This window comes from Mesoplodon densirostris, chromosome 18 (genome assembly GCF_025265405.1).
Source record: "Mesoplodon densirostris isolate mMesDen1 chromosome 18, mMesDen1 primary haplotype, whole genome shotgun sequence".
Taxonomy (NCBI): Eukaryota; Metazoa; Chordata; class Mammalia; order Artiodactyla; family Ziphiidae; genus Mesoplodon; species Mesoplodon densirostris.
The window spans coordinates 44,325,123-44,342,735 of NC_082678.1; the positions used below are offsets into that span (position 1 = coordinate 44,325,123).

General features: G+C 42.1%; 1 long non-coding RNA gene and 1 other non-coding gene across 3 annotated transcripts in view; one reads left to right on the forward strand and one right to left on the reverse strand.

The window, feature by feature from the left end:
• LOC132477986 (uncharacterized) overlaps positions 1-17,613 on the forward strand; it is a 71,704-nt gene that overhangs the window by 29,139 nt on the left and 24,952 nt on the right. The window lies entirely within an intron of this gene.
• TRNAG-ACC (transfer RNA glycine (anticodon ACC)) lies at positions 12,449-12,521 on the reverse strand. Its single transcript has one exon. It is a non-coding gene; the product is annotated as a tRNA-Gly (tRNA).

Sequence of the window (17,613 nt, forward strand, 5' to 3'; positions counted from 1 at the left end):
TCAGGTTTGACTTTTCATTCTTCAGTGAATAACACTGGAAGCAAGAAGACAACAGAGCAATGCCCTCAAAATTCTGAAACAGAATGATTTCCAACCTAGAATTCTCCACCCAGCTAAATTATCAATCAACTATGAGGGTAAATAAAGACATTTTCAAGTATGCAACATTTCATAGCATTTCCCTCCTATGCATCCTTTCTGAAAAAGCTACTGAAGGCTGTGCTTTTTTTAAAAATTAATTAATTAATTATTTTTTGGCTACGTTGGGTCTTCGTTGCTGCCCGTGGGTTTCCTCTAGTTGTGGCGAGCAGGGGCTACTTTTCGTTGCGGTGCGTGGGCTTCTCATTGTGGTGGCTTTTCTTGTTGTGGAGCATGGTCTCTAGACGTACGGGCTTCAGTAGTTATGGCATGTGGGCTCAGTAGTTGTGGCTCATGGGCTCTAGAGCACAGGCTCAGTAGTTGTGGCTCACGGGCTTAGTTGCTCTGCAGCACGTGGGATCTTCCCGGACCAGGGATCAAACCTGTGTCCTCTGCATTGGCAGGCGGATTCTTAACCACCGCACCACCAGGGAAGTCCTTACTGTACCTTTTTTAAAAAAATTAATTAATTAATTAATTTTTGGCTGCATTGGGTCTTTGTTGCTGCGCACGGGCTTTCTCTAGTTGCGGCGAGCGGGGTCTACTCTTTGTTGCGGTGCATGGGCTTCTCATTGCGGTGGCTTCTCTTGTTGTGGAGCATGGGCTCTAGGTGCACTGGCTTCAGTAGTTGTGGCGCGTGGGCTCAGTAGTTGTGGCTCGCGGGCTCTAGAGTGCAGGCTCCATAGCTGTGGTGCACAGGCTTAGTTGCTCCGCGGCATGTGGGATCTTCCCGGACCAGGGCTCGAACCCGTGTCTCTTGCATTGGCAGGCGGATTCTTAACCACTGCGCCACAGTGGAAGCCCCTTACTGTGCTTTCTGAACAAGAGAATAAACCAAGAGGAAGGCATGACATACAATAAATAGGAATCTGACACAGGAGAAAGGTGAAGGGAATCCTCAGGGCGAGGGTAATGGGAGATTCCAGGATGACAGCCGTGCACTGGATGCAGAAGGAAACAAATTCAGATTGAAGCAATGCGACCTGAAAGAGAGATGAATTGAGGGCTGACACCACCATTCGCCCCACCACCATCAGGCAGACTTTTAAATCAAGGATAAAATGTCCAGAGAGTCTGACCCACATTTTCCTCTGAACTTCGTCAGTATGCTGATCACTCCTGCATGCCCTGCTGCCTGATCTGCTGTGGATAGTGTCTCGAAATGCTCTGCTTAGACCTCTTCTAGGAGCTGGAGGGCAAGTCCTGGTGAACAGAAAATACAGAACAGCCTCTCCCTCTGACTGTATCCTGGGCAAACACCTAAAACCTGGCCCATGCTGTGGTGCTGCCACATGTCTCAACTGTGCTGAGCCCGATGCCCAGTGTTACTCATCATGTTACTCAGTGATTTTCCCATAAAAGGCTCTTATAAATGCTCAGGGAAGCTGAAGCCAGGCAGTGACCCAGAGACAGTTCAGCTTATCTTCTCCTTCTGCAGTGCCAGGGTCACCCTTTCCTTACCCTCCTTGTTTGGTGCTTACTACACAGATTTTCAAAACTCAGTAATATTTAGGGAGGCATATCTAGGTGGAAAACTAAAAAGGAAAAGTGAGAATGATCAACACGAAAGTCATCACAGTGGTTAGCGCTGGGGGGTAGAGAATAGACTGCAAGTGAGGAGTAAACAGAGACCTTGGAAGGACTGGCTATGTTTTATATCTCAAAATTAGTGGATGATTGCTTTTTTTGTTTTTGAATTTTATTGTATTATTTTTTTATACAGCAGGTTCTTATTAGTTATCTATTTTGTACATATTAGTGTATGTATGTCAATCCCAATCTCCCAATTCATCCCACCCCCCCCTTCCCCCCTTGGTGTCCATACATTTGTTCTCTACATCTATGTCTTTTTCTGCCTTGCAAACCGGTTCATCTGTACAGAGTGAAGTTAAGTCAGAAAGAGAAAAACAAATATCGTATACTAACGCATATATGTGGAATCTAGAAAAATGGTACAGTGGATGATTGTTTACCCTATTATTACATTTAAGTTGCACGAATGATTTTATTCCCCTTTTTGTTTGTATGATGCATTTCACAGCAAACCATTGAAAAAAATCAGGTGCTGTTACTCAATAAATAAGGAAATGAATGAGGACAAGCAGAACTAAGAAATGTTCTTCCAGAATCTTTGAAAAATAAAAACACCTGCAAAGAGGAAAAACAGGAGGGGACACTTGTGTCTGGCTCTTTCTGTTACAGGGAACAGAGACCTGCTTAATTTATTCATTAAAAAAAAATCTATTGAAGTACAGTTGATTTCTATCGTTGTGTTAATTTCTGCTGTACAGCAAAATGATTCAGTTATATGTATATATGCCTTCTTTTTCATTATGGTTTATCACAGGATGTTGAATATAGTTCCCTGTGCTATACAGTGGGCCCATTCTCTGTATAACAGTTTGCATCTGCTAACCCCAAACTCCCAATCCATCTCTCCCCCACCCTGCTTAATTTAACTCAAGAAAGGAGTTGGGATTGTTTTGAGTCTAGTGTGGAATGAACTGGAATGACAAAACTCAGGTAGTTTGTCACTCTCTCTACAGGCATCTCTGGGTCCCTGTCTGTCTGCTCTGCTCCCTCTTGGCTATATAGTAAACCTCCCCCAAATTCTTGGGCTTAAAACCACAATCGCCATTTATTTATTGGCTCATGATGCTGTGATTTGGGAAGGGATTGGCAGGAACAGCTGTTCCTTGCTCCATCAAGTGTTGGCTGGGTCAGCTTGGCTGGGGCTGGAGGGTGCTGATGGCTTCACTCACATGTGTGGCTTCTCAGCTAAGGTGTCCAGAACAGCGAGGGGCTGGCTGGACCAATCTCTCCAGCAGGGCTTCTTTACATGGTGACTTAAGGCTCCAAGAGAAGTAAAGCAGAAGCTGTCAGGCCCCTTAAGCCCTAGGTCCAGAATTGGCACCATGTCATTACTGCTACATTTTGTTGGTCAAAGAAAGTTCATATCATGGGGAGGAGAAATAGGCTTCACCTCCTGATGGGGGAAGTGGCGTGCTTACAGAGGTGGGAAGAATACTTGGCAGCTATTTTTGCAAACAATAGCTTTCCTCCCACCACATAATTTTGATTTGCATATAATTTTAGTTTGTTGTTGCCTTAACTCCACCCATGTTTTTCTGTCACCTACAACTTTATTGACAACTAGCAGACTCGTTTTGTGTTTTTAAGTTCAAATTCATAAGAACTGTTTGGTTCAGTTCATCTTTTCACCTCATGCCAGTGGTCCAAGCCTATTTTTTTTCTCAAGTTTTTAGTTTGAAAAACATTAAGGTTTCAGAATAGTTGCATGACTAATACACTGAATGCCTATATACCCTTCACTTAGAGTCACCAATTTTAACATTTGCTGGATCACACTTTCTCTATGAATGAACGTATGCAGTTAGTTGAAGACATCATAGCATTTTGTCTTTAAATACTTTGGTATATATCTTCTGAGAACAAGGACATTCTCTTACATAACCACAATCAAATGAGCATACTCAAGAAATTGAACAATTATATACAGCTATAATCTAATGTACTGTCCATATTAATATTTCCACAATTGCCCCAGTATTGTCCTTTATATATGATTTTTTGGATCCAATATTCAAATTATGATCACACACAGAAATTAGTTGTCATGTCTCCCTAGTGCCCTTTAATTTAGACAAGTTCTCTGGCTGTTTTTCATATATTTTTCCAAAATATTTATTTATTTATTTTTGCTGCGCTGGCTCTTCGTTGCAGCACGCGGGATCTTTTAGTTGCAGTATGCAGACTCTTAGTTGTGGCATGTGAACTCTTAGTTGTGGCATGCGAGATCTAGTTCCCCAGCTAGGGATCGAACCCCGGCCTCCTGCATTGGGAGCATGAATTCTTACCCACTGGACCACCAGGGAAGTCCCTGTATTTCATCTTTATGACATTGACTTTTTGGAGAGCCTAGGCCAGTTGTTTTGCACAGTGTCTTTCAATTTGGATTTGCCTGATTATTTCCTCATGATCAGATTCAGCTTAAACCTTTTTGGTGAGAATACTACATAGGTGATGTAGTGTGGCTAGCCAGTTGATTGGTTGCTCTTAGACAATTGCTGGCCAGTTGCCTATTTGTGCTCGCTCCCATCCCCCTTCTCTTATCCTGTCCCCCATCATTCCCCAGTCTCCTTAGCCCAGAACCTTCTGTGTAAGTTTGGCCAAGGGGGGACAGTGACAGATGATTGGAGAATAGGAGAAGTGGAAAGGCTGGGATATTTCCCTCTCTTTCTCTTTTCCTTCTCTCCTGTGAAGTCTCCTATTCCCCCCCAACAAACAGACCCTGCCTCTGTGGTTCCAGCTCCCTGGAAATCCCCTTCCTTGGTTCTGGCTCCTTCTGACTGGCCCCAACCTCTGTGCTCTGATAAAACCTCCTTCTCCTGCCATCCCTTCAGCCCTAGGGCAGCACTTAACTTCTGGCTGTCGCTAACCTCCAGTTGCCTTACCATCCTGTGTTTGGCTTCTCAGCTTTTCCATTTCCTGTGGAACCAATTTCCTTTATTTGGTTTGAAAAACCCAGGCTGGCCTCTGCTTTCCTGACTAAACCCTGACTAATACAGGCAGGGTGTCTAATCCCAGTGACCTATGGGATGGGGTTACATGGTATAAACTAAGGCAGCATTAGCAACAGGGGCTATAAGAGGGGAAATTCCTTTAGAAGGAGGAGTATGCACTGTAGGTCTCCTCCCTGGTTACATGGAAAGGAAATGTACAAAAAGGTAACATCTCTGGGTGGTAGAATTTTGGGAGATTTTCATATTATTTTTTCTTCTTTTTTGTTTATCCACATTACATATGTTTTCTGCAACGGACATGGATTGTTTTGGCATGAAGAAAAAAATCTAGCATGCCGTATTTAGTAAACAAATGAGAGGATGTTGTGCTCAATAAGATATATCAGAGGATATGGAAGTGGCTAACCCCATAAGAGTACTTTGGCTCCAAAATATTTTTTTCAGCTTTATTGAAGTATAATTGATAAATAAAGTTGTAACAGATTTAAAGTGTACACTGTGATGATTTGACTATGCATGTACATTGTGAAATGATTCCCACAATTGAATTAACACTTCCATCATCTTACATATTTACCATTTATTTATTTATTTTGGTGCAAGCACTTAAGTTCTATTCTCTTAGTAAATTTCAATTATACAGTGCAGCATTATCAACTATAGTCACCGTGTTATACATTAGATCTTCAGACCTTATTCACCGTATAACTGAAAGTGTGCACCCTTTTACTAACCTCTCCCCTTTTGTTGCAACCCCCAGCCCCTAGCAAACACCATTCTATTCTTTGTTTCTGTGAGTTCAACTTTTTTTTAAAATTGAAGTATAGTTGATTTACAATATTGTGTTAGTTTTAGGTATACAGCAAAGTGACTCAGATATATATCTATATCTATTTTTAAGGGTTCTATTCCATTATAGAATATTACAAGATATTGAATATTATTCCCTATGCTATACAGTAAATCCCTGTTGCTTATCTATTTTATGTATAATAGTTTGTATCTGTTAATCCCATGCTCCTAATTTGTCCCTCCTTCCCTCCCTCTCCCCTTTGGTAACCATCAGTTTGTTTTCTGTATCCATAGGTCTGTTTCTGTTGTGTATAGGGATTCATTTGTATTATTTTTTTAGATTCCACATATGAGTGATATCATATAGTATTTGTCTTTCTCTTTCTGACTTATTTCACTAAGTAAAATATTCTCTAGGTCCATCCGTGTTCCTGCAAATGGCAATATTTCATTCCTTTTTATGGCTGAATAGTATTGCATTGTATGTGTATACTACATCTTCTTAAGCCCATCATCTGTCGTTGGGCACTTGGGTTGTTTCCATGTCTTGGCTATTGTAAATAGTGCTGCTATGAACATTGGGTTGCATCTATATTTTTGTTTGGTTTTTTTTAGAAGTTTTATATATTTATTTATGTATTTTTGGCTGTGTTGGGTCTTCGTTGCTGCATGCGGACTTTCTCTAGTTCCCTCGAGCGAGGGCTACTCCTCATTGCGGTGCACGGGCCTCTCATTGCGATGGCTTCTCTTGTTGTGGAGCACAGGCTCTAGGCGCACGGGCTTCAGCAGTTGTGGCTCGCGGGCTCAGTAGTTGTGGCTCGCAGGCTCCAGAGAGCAGGCTCAGTAGTTGTGGCACATGGGCTTAGTTTCTCCGCGGCATGTCGGATCTTCTCGGACCAGGGCTCAAACCCGTGTCCCCTGCACTGGCAGGCGGATTCTCAACCACTGTGCCACTAGAGAAGCCCACATCTATATTTTTGAATTAGAGATTTTGTTTTTTCTGGGTATATACCCAGGAGTAGGATTGCTGGATCATATTGTAGCTCTATTTTTAGTTTTTTAAGGAATTTCTATACCTTTTTCCATAGTGGCTACACCAATTTGCATTCCCACCAACAGTGTAGGAGGGTTCCTTTTGTCCACACCTTCTCCAGCATTTATAATTTGTAGACTTTCTGAAGATAGCCATTCTGACCTGTGTGAGGCGATACCTCATTGTGGTTTTGATTTGCATTTCTCTAATAATTAGCAATGTTGAGCATCTTTTCATGTGCCTGTTGGCCATCTGTAGTTCTTCCTTGGAAAAATGTCTGTTTAGGTCCTCTGCCCACTTTCTGATTGGGTTATTCGGTTTTTTGGTATTGAGTTGTATGAGCTGTTTGTATATTTTGGATATTAACCCCTTGCTGGTCACATGATTTGCAAATATTTTCTCCCATTCTGTAGGTTGTCTTTTCATTTTGTTGATGATTTCCTTTGCTGTGCAAAAGCTTTTAAGTTTGTTTCAATCCCATTTGTTCATTTTTGGTTTTACTTCTTCTGCCTTAGGAGACTGATCTAAGAAAATATTGCTATGAGTTATATCCAAGAATGTTTTGTCTGTGTTCTCTTTTAGAAGTTTTGTGGTGTCATGTCTTATATTTAGGTCAAAATAAACCATTTTGAGTTTATTTTTGTATATGGTGTGAGGAAGTATTCTAATTTCATTAATTTACACATGGCTCTCCAGCTTTCCCAACACCACCTGTTGAAGAAACTGTCTTTTCTCCATTGTATATTCTTAACTTCTTTGTCAGAGATTAATTGACCACAGGTGTTTGAGTTTATTTCTGGGTTCTCTGTTCTGTTCCATTGACCTATATGTCTGTGTTTGTGCCAATACCACACTGTTTTGATTAGTGTAGCTTTGTAGTTTTGTCTAAAGTCTGAAAGGGCTATGCTTCCAGCTTTGTTCTTTTCCCTCAGGATTTGCTTTGGCAATTCTGGGCCTTTTGTGGTTCCATATAAATGTTAGGATTATTTGTTCTAGTTCTGTGGAAAATGTTGTGGGTAGTTTGATAGGGATTGCATTAAATCTGTAGATTTCCACATTGAGTGGAAAGTAGGAATCTGTTTTTTGAACAGAAATTCTTAAGAGCTCACGAAGTTCCAGGGCTTCACGGTAGTTGGGCTCCTGTTCCAATGAACTTGTGGTAATAAGTTCAATATAACCAATAAGCCAGTAGCCTATAACCAAGTGTAAATTAGTATCCATCAGAAGTCCATGAGTGATATATTTTGCTTTAAATCATAAGGCTGTAAATTACAGGTTTTATATACCTGTATCTTTTACTCTGCCATTTCCACCCACAGTTGCTGTTGTTTTCAATACAGTATCTCTAAAAATGTCCGTATTACTTTTGGCATCCTTAAAGCATGACTTAGGAACTGTTCACACTGAGCTCACCATCACTTTTTCTCTTTAAAGACACTGCAAACCAAAGTGACACAATCAGTGCCCTTCGAAATCAGCAGGGCTTGACAGCCCCTTGGATTTCATTGATGAGCTAGGATGACCAAAGGATTTCATTCTTTCCAAATTCACAAGCAGGATTTCTTTACTACCAAGTTTCCCTAAAATGGTGTGTGAGCACCTGTCAGTCCATCACTTACAGGAAGGTTTCTGAGGTAGTCCCTAGTCTTTTCTATCCTATTTCTGGTTTCAGAAGACTGGTTTTGGGTGACTTTGTCCCTCACGAAGGTGGGCTGATCCAAATGACTTATTCTGTGGCCCAGGAGGCTACTATATTACCACTGTGGACCTGAGAGAAACTGTTGGTTTCCAGGTCCATGTTCTTGTGAAGTGTTCCCTTAGATGGGGACTTTAAACTTAGATTCTACAGCAAAGGTTTTTTTTTATTACTTATCTCCATGATATCATTTTATTTATTTATTTAATTTATTTTTAAAACATCTTTATTAGAGTATAATTGCTTTACAATGGTGTGTTAGTTTCTGCTTTATAACAAAGTGAATCAGTTATACATATACATATGTCCCCATATCTCTTCCCTCTTGCATCTCCCTCCCTCCCACCCTCCCTATCCCACCCCTCTAGGTAGTCACAAAGCACCGAGCTCATCTCCCTGTGCTATGTGGCTGCTTCCCACTAGCTCTCTATTTTACGTTTGGTAGTGAATATATGTCCGTGCCACTCTCTCACTTTGTCCCAGCTTACCCTTGCCCCTCCCCATGTCCTCAAGTCCATTCTCTAGTAGGTCTGTGTCTTTATTGCCTTCTTGCCCCTAGGTTCTTCATGACCTTTTTTTTTTTTAGATTCCAAATATATGTGTTAGCATACGGTATTTATTTTTCTCTTTCTGACTTACTTCACTCTGTATGACAGACTCTAGGTCCATCCACCTCACTACAAATAACTCAATTTCGTTTCTTTTTATGGCTGAGTAATATTCCATTGTATATATGTGCCACATCTTCTTTATCCATTCATCTGTTGATGGACACTTAGGTTGCTTCCATGTCCTGGCTGTTGTAAATAGAGCTGCAATGAACATTTTGGTAGACTCTTTTTGAATTATGGTTTTCTCGGGGTATATGCCCAGTAGTGGGATTCCTGGGTCGTATGATAGCTCTATTTTTAGTTTTTTAAGGAACCTCCATACTGTTCTCCATAGTGGCTGTACCAATTTACATTCCCACCAACAGTGCAAGAGGGTTCCCTTTTCTCCACACCCTTTCCAGCATTTATTGTTTGTAGATTTTTTGATGATGGCCATTCTGACCAGTGTGAGGTGATATCTCATTGTAGTTTTGATTTGCATTTCTCTAATGATTAATGATGCTGAGTATTCTTTCATGTGTTTGTTGGCAATCTGTTTATCTTCTTTCAAAAAATGTCTATTTAGGTCTTCTGCCCATTTTTGGATTGGTTTGTTTGTTTTTTGATATTGAGCTGCATGAGCTGCTTGTAAATTTTGGAGATTAATCCTTTACAGCAAAGGTTTTTAACGTGGGGTCCAAACACCCTCTTGTGTTCACGGTTGAGTTTTAGTGTGTCTGTGAATCCCTTGAAATTGCAAATAAATTTCCGTAAATGTGATTTTTCTGGAGAAAGAGTTCTTAACTTTCATCAGGTTCTTCAGAAATGGGTGTCCCTAAAAGGCTAAGAGCCACTGGTCTGTCCTGTCTCTGACCTTGATCTGACTTGATACACACAGTTCCTTGTTTGTATTTCTAACCAGTAGAGTATGAATTGATTTTGCCAAGTCCTTAACATTTCCTACCATTCTGTGTCTCTCTGTCTTACTTTTGTTCTTTTTGATTACACATTTTTCTGGTTGGACAACCAATTTCTGGGTATTCTTTTAAATCTTTCTTGTGAGCTTTAAGTTCCTCAATGATTTAACTTACGTTGGTGATCCTTAAATATGTCATGACTTTTTCTTTTCTTAAACTATTTTAGTATGGACTGTATAAACATCCAAAAGAGGGACTTCCCTGGTGGTCCAGTGGGTAAGACTCTATGCTCCCAATGCAGGGGGCCTGGTTTGATCCCTGGTCAGGGAACTAGGTCCCACATGCATGTTGCAACTAAGAAGCCCGCATGCCGCAACAAAGATCTTACGTGCTGCAACTAAGACCTGTGCAGCCAAAATAAATAAATAAATAAATAATTTTTAAAAAATCCAGAAGAGCACATGTGAAATTTAAAGAAGAAAATTAAAGCAATTAAAAAGCACCAGGGGGGGACTTCCCTGGTGGCGCAGTGGCTGGGAATCTGCCTGCCAATACAGGGGACACAGGTTTGAGCCCTGGTCCAGGAAGATCCCACATGCTGCAGAGCAACAAAGCCCGTGGGCCACAACTACTGAGCGTGCACTCTAGAGCCCGCAAGCCACAGCTACTGAAGCCCGCGCACCTAGAGCCCATGCCCCACAACAAGAGAAGCCACCACGATGAGAAGCCTGCGCACAGCAATGAAGAGTAGCCCCCGCTCACTGCAACTAGAGAAAGTCCGCGCACAGCAACAAAGACCCAATGCAGCCAAAAATAAATAAATAAAAATTTTAAAAAAGCACCAGGTCACCATAACCCAGTTCAAGAATTATAATATTGCCAGTATCCTATTATCTATACCACCCTCCCCCCAAAGAAAACCTCTCCCAGAAATAACCACTCTTCTAATCTTGTGATAACCATTTCCTTGCCTATCTTTATAGCTTTTCCATGTAGATACACATTATTTAGTTTTGACTGTTTTGGAACTTTATATAAATGGAATCATACTGAATTATTTTTATCTTGCTTTCTTAGCTCAGTATTTGTAATATTAATTCATGTTGCTGCATATAGCTGTAGTTCATTCATTTTTATTGCTTTGCAGTGTCTTTCGTATGAATATACCACAATTAATATATCTATTTCACTGTTGATGGACAGTGGATGGTTATCTATCAATAGCTGTTAAGAATAGGGCCTCCCTGGTGGCGCAGTGGTTAAGAGTCCGCCTGCCGATGCAGGGGATACGGGTTCGTGCCCCGGTCTGGGAGGATCCCATATGCCGCGGAGCGGCTGGGCCCGTGAGCCATGGCCGCTGGGCCTGCGCATCCGGAGCCTGTGCTCCGCAACGGGAGAGGCCACAACAGTGAGAGGCCCACATACCGCAAAAAGAAAAAAAAAAAAAAAAAAAGAATAACGTCATCTGGGACTTCCCTGGTGGCACAGTGGTTAAGAGTCTGCCTGCCAGTGCAGTGGACACAGGTTCGATCCCTGGTCCGGGAAGATCCCACATGCTGCGGAGCAGCTAAGCCCGTGTGCCACAACTGCTGAGCCTGCACTCTAGAGCCAGCATGCCACAACTACTGAAGCCTGCGCACCTAGAGCCCGTGCTCTGCAACAAGAGAAGCCACCGCGATGAGAAGCATGTGCATCGCAAAGAAGAGTAGCCCCTGCTTGCCACAACTAGAGAAAGCCCGCGCGCAGCAACAAAGACCCGAGGCAGCCAAAAATAAATAAATAAAAAATAAATTCATTTAAACGAAAAGAAAGAATAATGTCATCTTTTTCACGTATTTGGTGTGTATGGGCAAGAGTTTCTCATGGGTGTGTACCTAGAATTGGAATTGCTAGTTTGTAGGATATGAGCAAATTCAACTTTATTTAGAAAATGCCAATTATTTTCCAAAGTGGCTCTAGGAATTTAAGTTCTCACGAGCAGTGAATGGGAATTGTTCCACATCCTCAGTAATCGTTGGTGTTACGAGTGTTTTTATTTTAGCTATCCCAGAAGCATGTAGTGTATCTCATTGAAGTTTTAATTTGTATTTTTTCTGATTATTAATGAGGTTGGGAACTTAAAAGTATACTTATTACTATTTGGATCTCTTCTTTTTTTATTATTATTTATTTTTGGCTGCATTGGGTCTTCGTTGCTGCACGCGGGCTTTCTCTAGTTGTAGCGAGCAGGGGCTACTCTTCGTTGCAGTGTGCGGGCTTCTCTTTTCGGTGGATTCTCTTGTTGCAGCACACAGGCCCTAGAGCATGTGGGCTCAGTAGTTGTGGCGCGTGGGCTCTAGGATGCATGGGTTTCAGTAGTTGTGACACACAGGCTCAGTAGTTGTGGCTCGCAGTCTCTAGTGTGCAGGCTCAGTAGTTGTGGTGCACGGGCTTAGTTGCTCTGCAGCATGTGGGATCTTCCTGGACCAGGGATCAAACCTGTGTCCCCCGCATTGGTAGGCGGATTCTTAACCACTGTGCCACCAGGGAAGTCCCTGGATCTCTTCTTTTGTGAATTGCCTGTCCAAGTGTTTTGCCTAGTTATTATTAGGTTGTCTCATACTTTTTTTTTAAATATTTGCTTATTTATTTATTTAGGCTGTGCCAGGTCTTAGTTGTGGCACGCAGGAACTTTGTTGCGGCATGTAGACTTCTTATTTGCGGCATGTGATTTCTTAGTTGGAGCATGCAGGATCTAGTTCCCTGACCAGGGATCAAACCCGGGTCCCCTACATTGGTAGTGCAGAGTCTTACCCACTGGACCACCAGGGAAGTCCCATGCACTGCTAGTAATTTTTGACTGGATTCCAGATATTGTGAATTTTATGCTGTTGAATACTTGATTTTGTTGTGTTAAAAGATAAACTGACACATATTAAATTTTTTAAAGTTTGTTTGGGCAAAAATCTATTCAAATCAGGTAGCATCCAATCTAGCAGAAAGAAAGGCGCTCTGAGGAGCTGTACAAAATGAAGGACGTTTGTAGGCAGAAAGGAGTGGGAACAAGGAAACTAGACTAGGCAAAAAATCCGGTTGGTTATTGCAGTTACTTTCCTTTAAGGGATGGCAGGGGTCTATCAGGCAGGTTATCTAACTAATGCTGATCAAGTGATCTTAGATTGACTGCTTTAATTCCACTTCTGAGGAAGCCGAAACTATGATCAAGTCTCGGTTTGACATGGGACTTAGCATAAGCAACTCCATTTTGGGCCTGTCGTCTTATTTTTAACAGTTGTATCCCTTTAAAGAGTGTTGGACTTTATTTTGTCAGATGGTTGTCAGATGGTTAATTCACTTGAGAATCTAGAGTAGCCTGTACTCAAGGCTAATTTAGCCCCACTACTGTAGGAGACTCACCTGGGCCCCATGTATTTAATGTAATGAGGTCTCTCCATGCTGGCTGGTGGGTGGTTGAAGAATTTCCAGCCTGTGTGAGCCCACAGGAATTTTGACTTACAAATCTGCAAGTAATTGTTCTCTTTCTGGCAATTGTTTGCCTAGCCTCATGGAATTGCACCCTTGGTCAGATTGGTTTTGAGCCCAGCACTCAAGGAGACCCCCGTGCAGATTTCTGAAGCTCTTTCTCTGTGTATATTCCTCCTCTCTGGTGTTCTGCCCCCTAATTCTGCCTGGACCTCCCTGAACTCTGATCTCTGTTTCCTCAGTTCAGTGAAGCTCTTTTGAGATTCCCCTCCTATGTTGCAGTCCAAAAATTTCCTGCAGGCAGAAAGCCTGGGCAATTGTAGGTTCCATCTCATTAGTTTCCCTTCACAGTCCCAACTACCTGTTTTTCTACGTTTGAAAATGTTTGTTTTTGCATAAATTCCATTTTTTTTTAATGTCAGGAGGGCAAGTCCCATAGTAGTTACCAAGTTCTCAGCTTTTTACATATTATTTTCTTTGTGATTCTTTCTATTATACAAATCTGAGAAAATAATTATCCTCTTAGAAATATAATAAACCCACCTTTGAATAAACCCTCTTTCAAAGAAAGAAGAGGTGGGTTTAGTAGTGTGGATGGAAGAGTGAATTTAAGAGATACTGTAACAGGAAGTGTCAGAATCTGGTCATTACACAAGTGTTAGAATCTGGTCATTACACATGGGGGTGTGGTGTGTAAAAATAGCAAGACATTAAAGATGACCTAAAGTTATACTAAAAATGGTATTGCTTCAGTCTGAAAATAAAGCTTCAGTCAAATGAGAAGATGTCCTCATCCTGAGGTAATGTCACTTATTATTATTATTTTTTGCAACTTGAGTAAGAAGATGAAGGTACGTATCCAAAGAAGACATGACAATATTAAAGAAGTCACACTATATAAACAATGAGATGCTATATAAAAAGCACTAGGGCTTCCCTGGTGGCGCAGTGGTTGAGAGTCCGCCTGCCGATGCAGGGGACGCGGGTTCGTGCCCCGGTCTGGGAGGATCCCACATGCCGTGGAGCGGCTGGGCCCGTGAGCCATGGCCGCTGAGCCTGCACGTCCGGAGCCTGTGCTCCACAACGGGAGAGGCCGCAACAGTGAGAGGCCCGCGTACCGCAAAAAAAATAAATAAATAAAAAATAAAAAAGCACTAAGCTGTGAGTCAGAAATTCTGCATTTTAGTTCCCATTCTATCATTTACAGGCTCTGTAGCCTGTAGTCATCTGAGCCTTAGTTTCTTTGTTTGTTCCATGGGAAAAACATGTCATTCTTACCTCCCAGGTGAGGCTCAAATGAAATAATGCAAGTGAGAGTCCTTTTCAATCACTTACATCATCCACAGGTAAGATATCACTGTATGATTGTTACTGTTTTGCCTAGTAAGTATCAAGATGTGGAAGATCAGAGTAAAGCTTCAGTCAAAGCCAGATAGTTGTAATCCTGGAGTGCTTCCTGTAGAAGGTGTCATTAAAGATAGAAACAATAGCTAGGTGGGAAGGAACTGGCATGGGAACCACCATAAACAAAACTTCAGAGGCAGAAACAAGCTTATGTTACCACCTGGGACAGTTTACCCTCCCCCTGCAAAGAATAGGTGATCAACACTTTGAGGAAATTAGAGTGGAGAGTTTAAAGGCTGGAGTGGGGATTTTAGGGGTGTGCTGGGGGAGAGGCGAGGACACTGGCTGAGAGGAAGCTAAGAGGGATGGCTGGAAAGAGAGATAGAAAGATGTGGGAGAGAAAAGTGGTTTTCTCACTATTCTTTGGCTGGAGTGGGAGTGAGTGGTAATTATAAAAGTAATGTCAACTACTTGTAGAAATTCATGCATAACAGAAGGGAAAGCCCTCAACTCTTTTTCACTTTGGAGAGATGACTGATCCTAATAATTTGGTGTATGTCCTTTCACACTTTTCCCAATGCATACATAACACATATAATACAAACTTAAATTCACACCAAACAACAGTTACCTCCCCAAACCTAGAACCCTTCTCTGCCATTGCCTTCTTAGTCCCTGTGCTAATTCTCTTCCTAACCCCCACATCAGCTTTCTTGCTTTTTCTTCCTCACCCCTAACAGGAAATGAACCTCAAGGCTCAGTCCTTGGCTTCCCGCTCTTCCCTCTACATTCTTTGCTCTTGAAGATCACTTCCAAGCAGATGACTCCCCAGTTTCCTCTTCAATACCTGACTCATCTCAAGAGTTTTGAGTCTGTATCTCCTACAACCTGCTGGACATGTCTTCCTTGATCTCTTACCCACCCCTCTCACTTGGACCTTGTCTACAACCAAGGTCAGCCATTTGTCTCAAAAGGGCTCCTTCTTCCAGATTTCCTCTTTTTGTCATTTATATTTCCCTAAATTCATGTGCTCAGAACCCTGGCTTTGGTCCAATTGTTTCTTCTCTCAATATCTTTCTCCTCATATCATCTTTTTTTTTAATAGATTTTATTTATTTATTTATTTATTTATTTATTGGCTGTGTTGGGTTTTCCGTCGCTGTGCACGGGCTTTCTCTAGTTGCCGAGGGCTTCTCGTTGCGGTGGCTTCTCTTGTTGCGGAGCACAGGCTCTAGGCGCACAGGCTTCAGTAGTTGTGGTACACGGGCTTCAGTAGTTGTGACTCGCGGGCTCTGGAGAGAAGGCTCAGTAGTTGTGGCTCACGGGCTTAGTTGCTCTGCAGCATGTGGGATCTTCCCTGACCAGGGCTCGAACCCATGTCCCCTGCAATGGCAGGCAGATTCTTGTGCCACCAGGGAAGTCCCCATATCATCTTTTTATTCCCTCTTTTCACCACCTACACCATGACAATCATCCTGCCACAGATCTCTCCCTGCCCTTATCCATGTCCTCATAGCTGTCACACCAACCTATAAAACACTATTTACATCTTAATCTTCTATTCCTCCTCAACATAGAGTTCCTCACCTTCTTGCTTAGCTGCCACTGTCCCAATTCCTCAACCTGGCGATGATACCTCTCACAGTCTAGCACCAAATTATCTTTCCAATCTCATCACCATGACTTTTCTATACCTCCTTTCCATTCCAGCCCAAATAATTTAATAATTGTTCTCTGAAAACACCTTTTACCTGTTGACTCCTGCATCTTTGTTCAAACTGCTAACTCAGCTTAAATTCTGATTCCATTTTTCTGAACTTGTCCAAGAACCCTAGTTCAAAACCAAGTCAAGCCTTGTCTCCTCCAAGAAGAATTTTCTGACCATCTCCACTGTCAGTGGTACTGTCCCTTCCAGAACCTGAGGACACTGATTATTGATAGACTAGATTGGTCTTTCTATATTATCTCTTTAGATACCTGTTTGGCCTCTTTGAGTTTCCCATGTATAGCGACTATACTTCATTCCTCTGTTTACCTTCAGTGCCTGGCACAGGGCCTGGGCATCACAGATGTTCAATGGTTTTTATGAAATGATTATGCTTGGGGATAGAATGTCGATGGTGTAGAGACCAAGGAGATAAAGTTTGGGGGATAAAGAAGAGGGATATTATGGGAAGAGTTGAGGAATAAAATTGTGGCAGAGGACAAAGAGAAAAGGTCGAAGGAGGGGCGGAAATGGGTGTTTGGGAATGAAGGATATAAACATGAGATTAAGTGAAGATCATGCTCCAACCTGTCTTTGGTAGGGCCCAGGAATAGAGGCCCTATCAAGATGTGGTCATGAGGTGGTTGTGTGACGGGCTTCGGGCTAGGGAGAATTAGGTGGAGTTGGCTCTCTCAGCTCTACTGTGGCAGGCAGACAATGAATTATTTAATTTAACTCTTACAGAGACTCAAAGAAGCACCTGCTAGAAGGCCTGGTTGCTTGTTTCACAGAAAAGGAAGGGTAAAGATAGGAAAGTATTTTGTTTACTGGATTCATTCACAGAATGTCTGTTGAGCACCTATTATATACCAGGCACCAAGAATACAGAGATTTTTTTCCTCAAGGAGTTCCTAGTCTGGTGGGGGAAACAAAATGATTTTAAAAAAATGCAACCGTATGTTACTATAAGAATGAATTCTATATAGGGTGTGGAGCACAAAGCAGGGATGGGTCAGTTTACCTTGGGGAGACAGAAAAGACTTCTCAGGGGAGCAACTTGAACTGAGCCTTGAAATCTTAGTAGGCATCTGCCAGGTTGGTGGGAACAGAGGAGAGTTGGGGAGAGGGGAGGCATTCTGGGCAAATAGGCAGCAAGAGTTCCAGGGAGCTGGTGAAATTTCAGGGAAATTCATGAGGTTGGGGTCAGGAAGAGATAAGTGATGTGGTTGGAAAGGAAACAGGAGACTCATGAGAAGAGTTCTTTGGAGTGCTGGTGAGAGATGATAAGGGCCAGCAACAAGGTGGGGTTAGCAGGAGTAGAGGTGGGGGAGGGTGAAAGAGATGCTAAGGAAGTGGAATTGTCAAGACTTATTCCATTGGTGATGGTAGGGA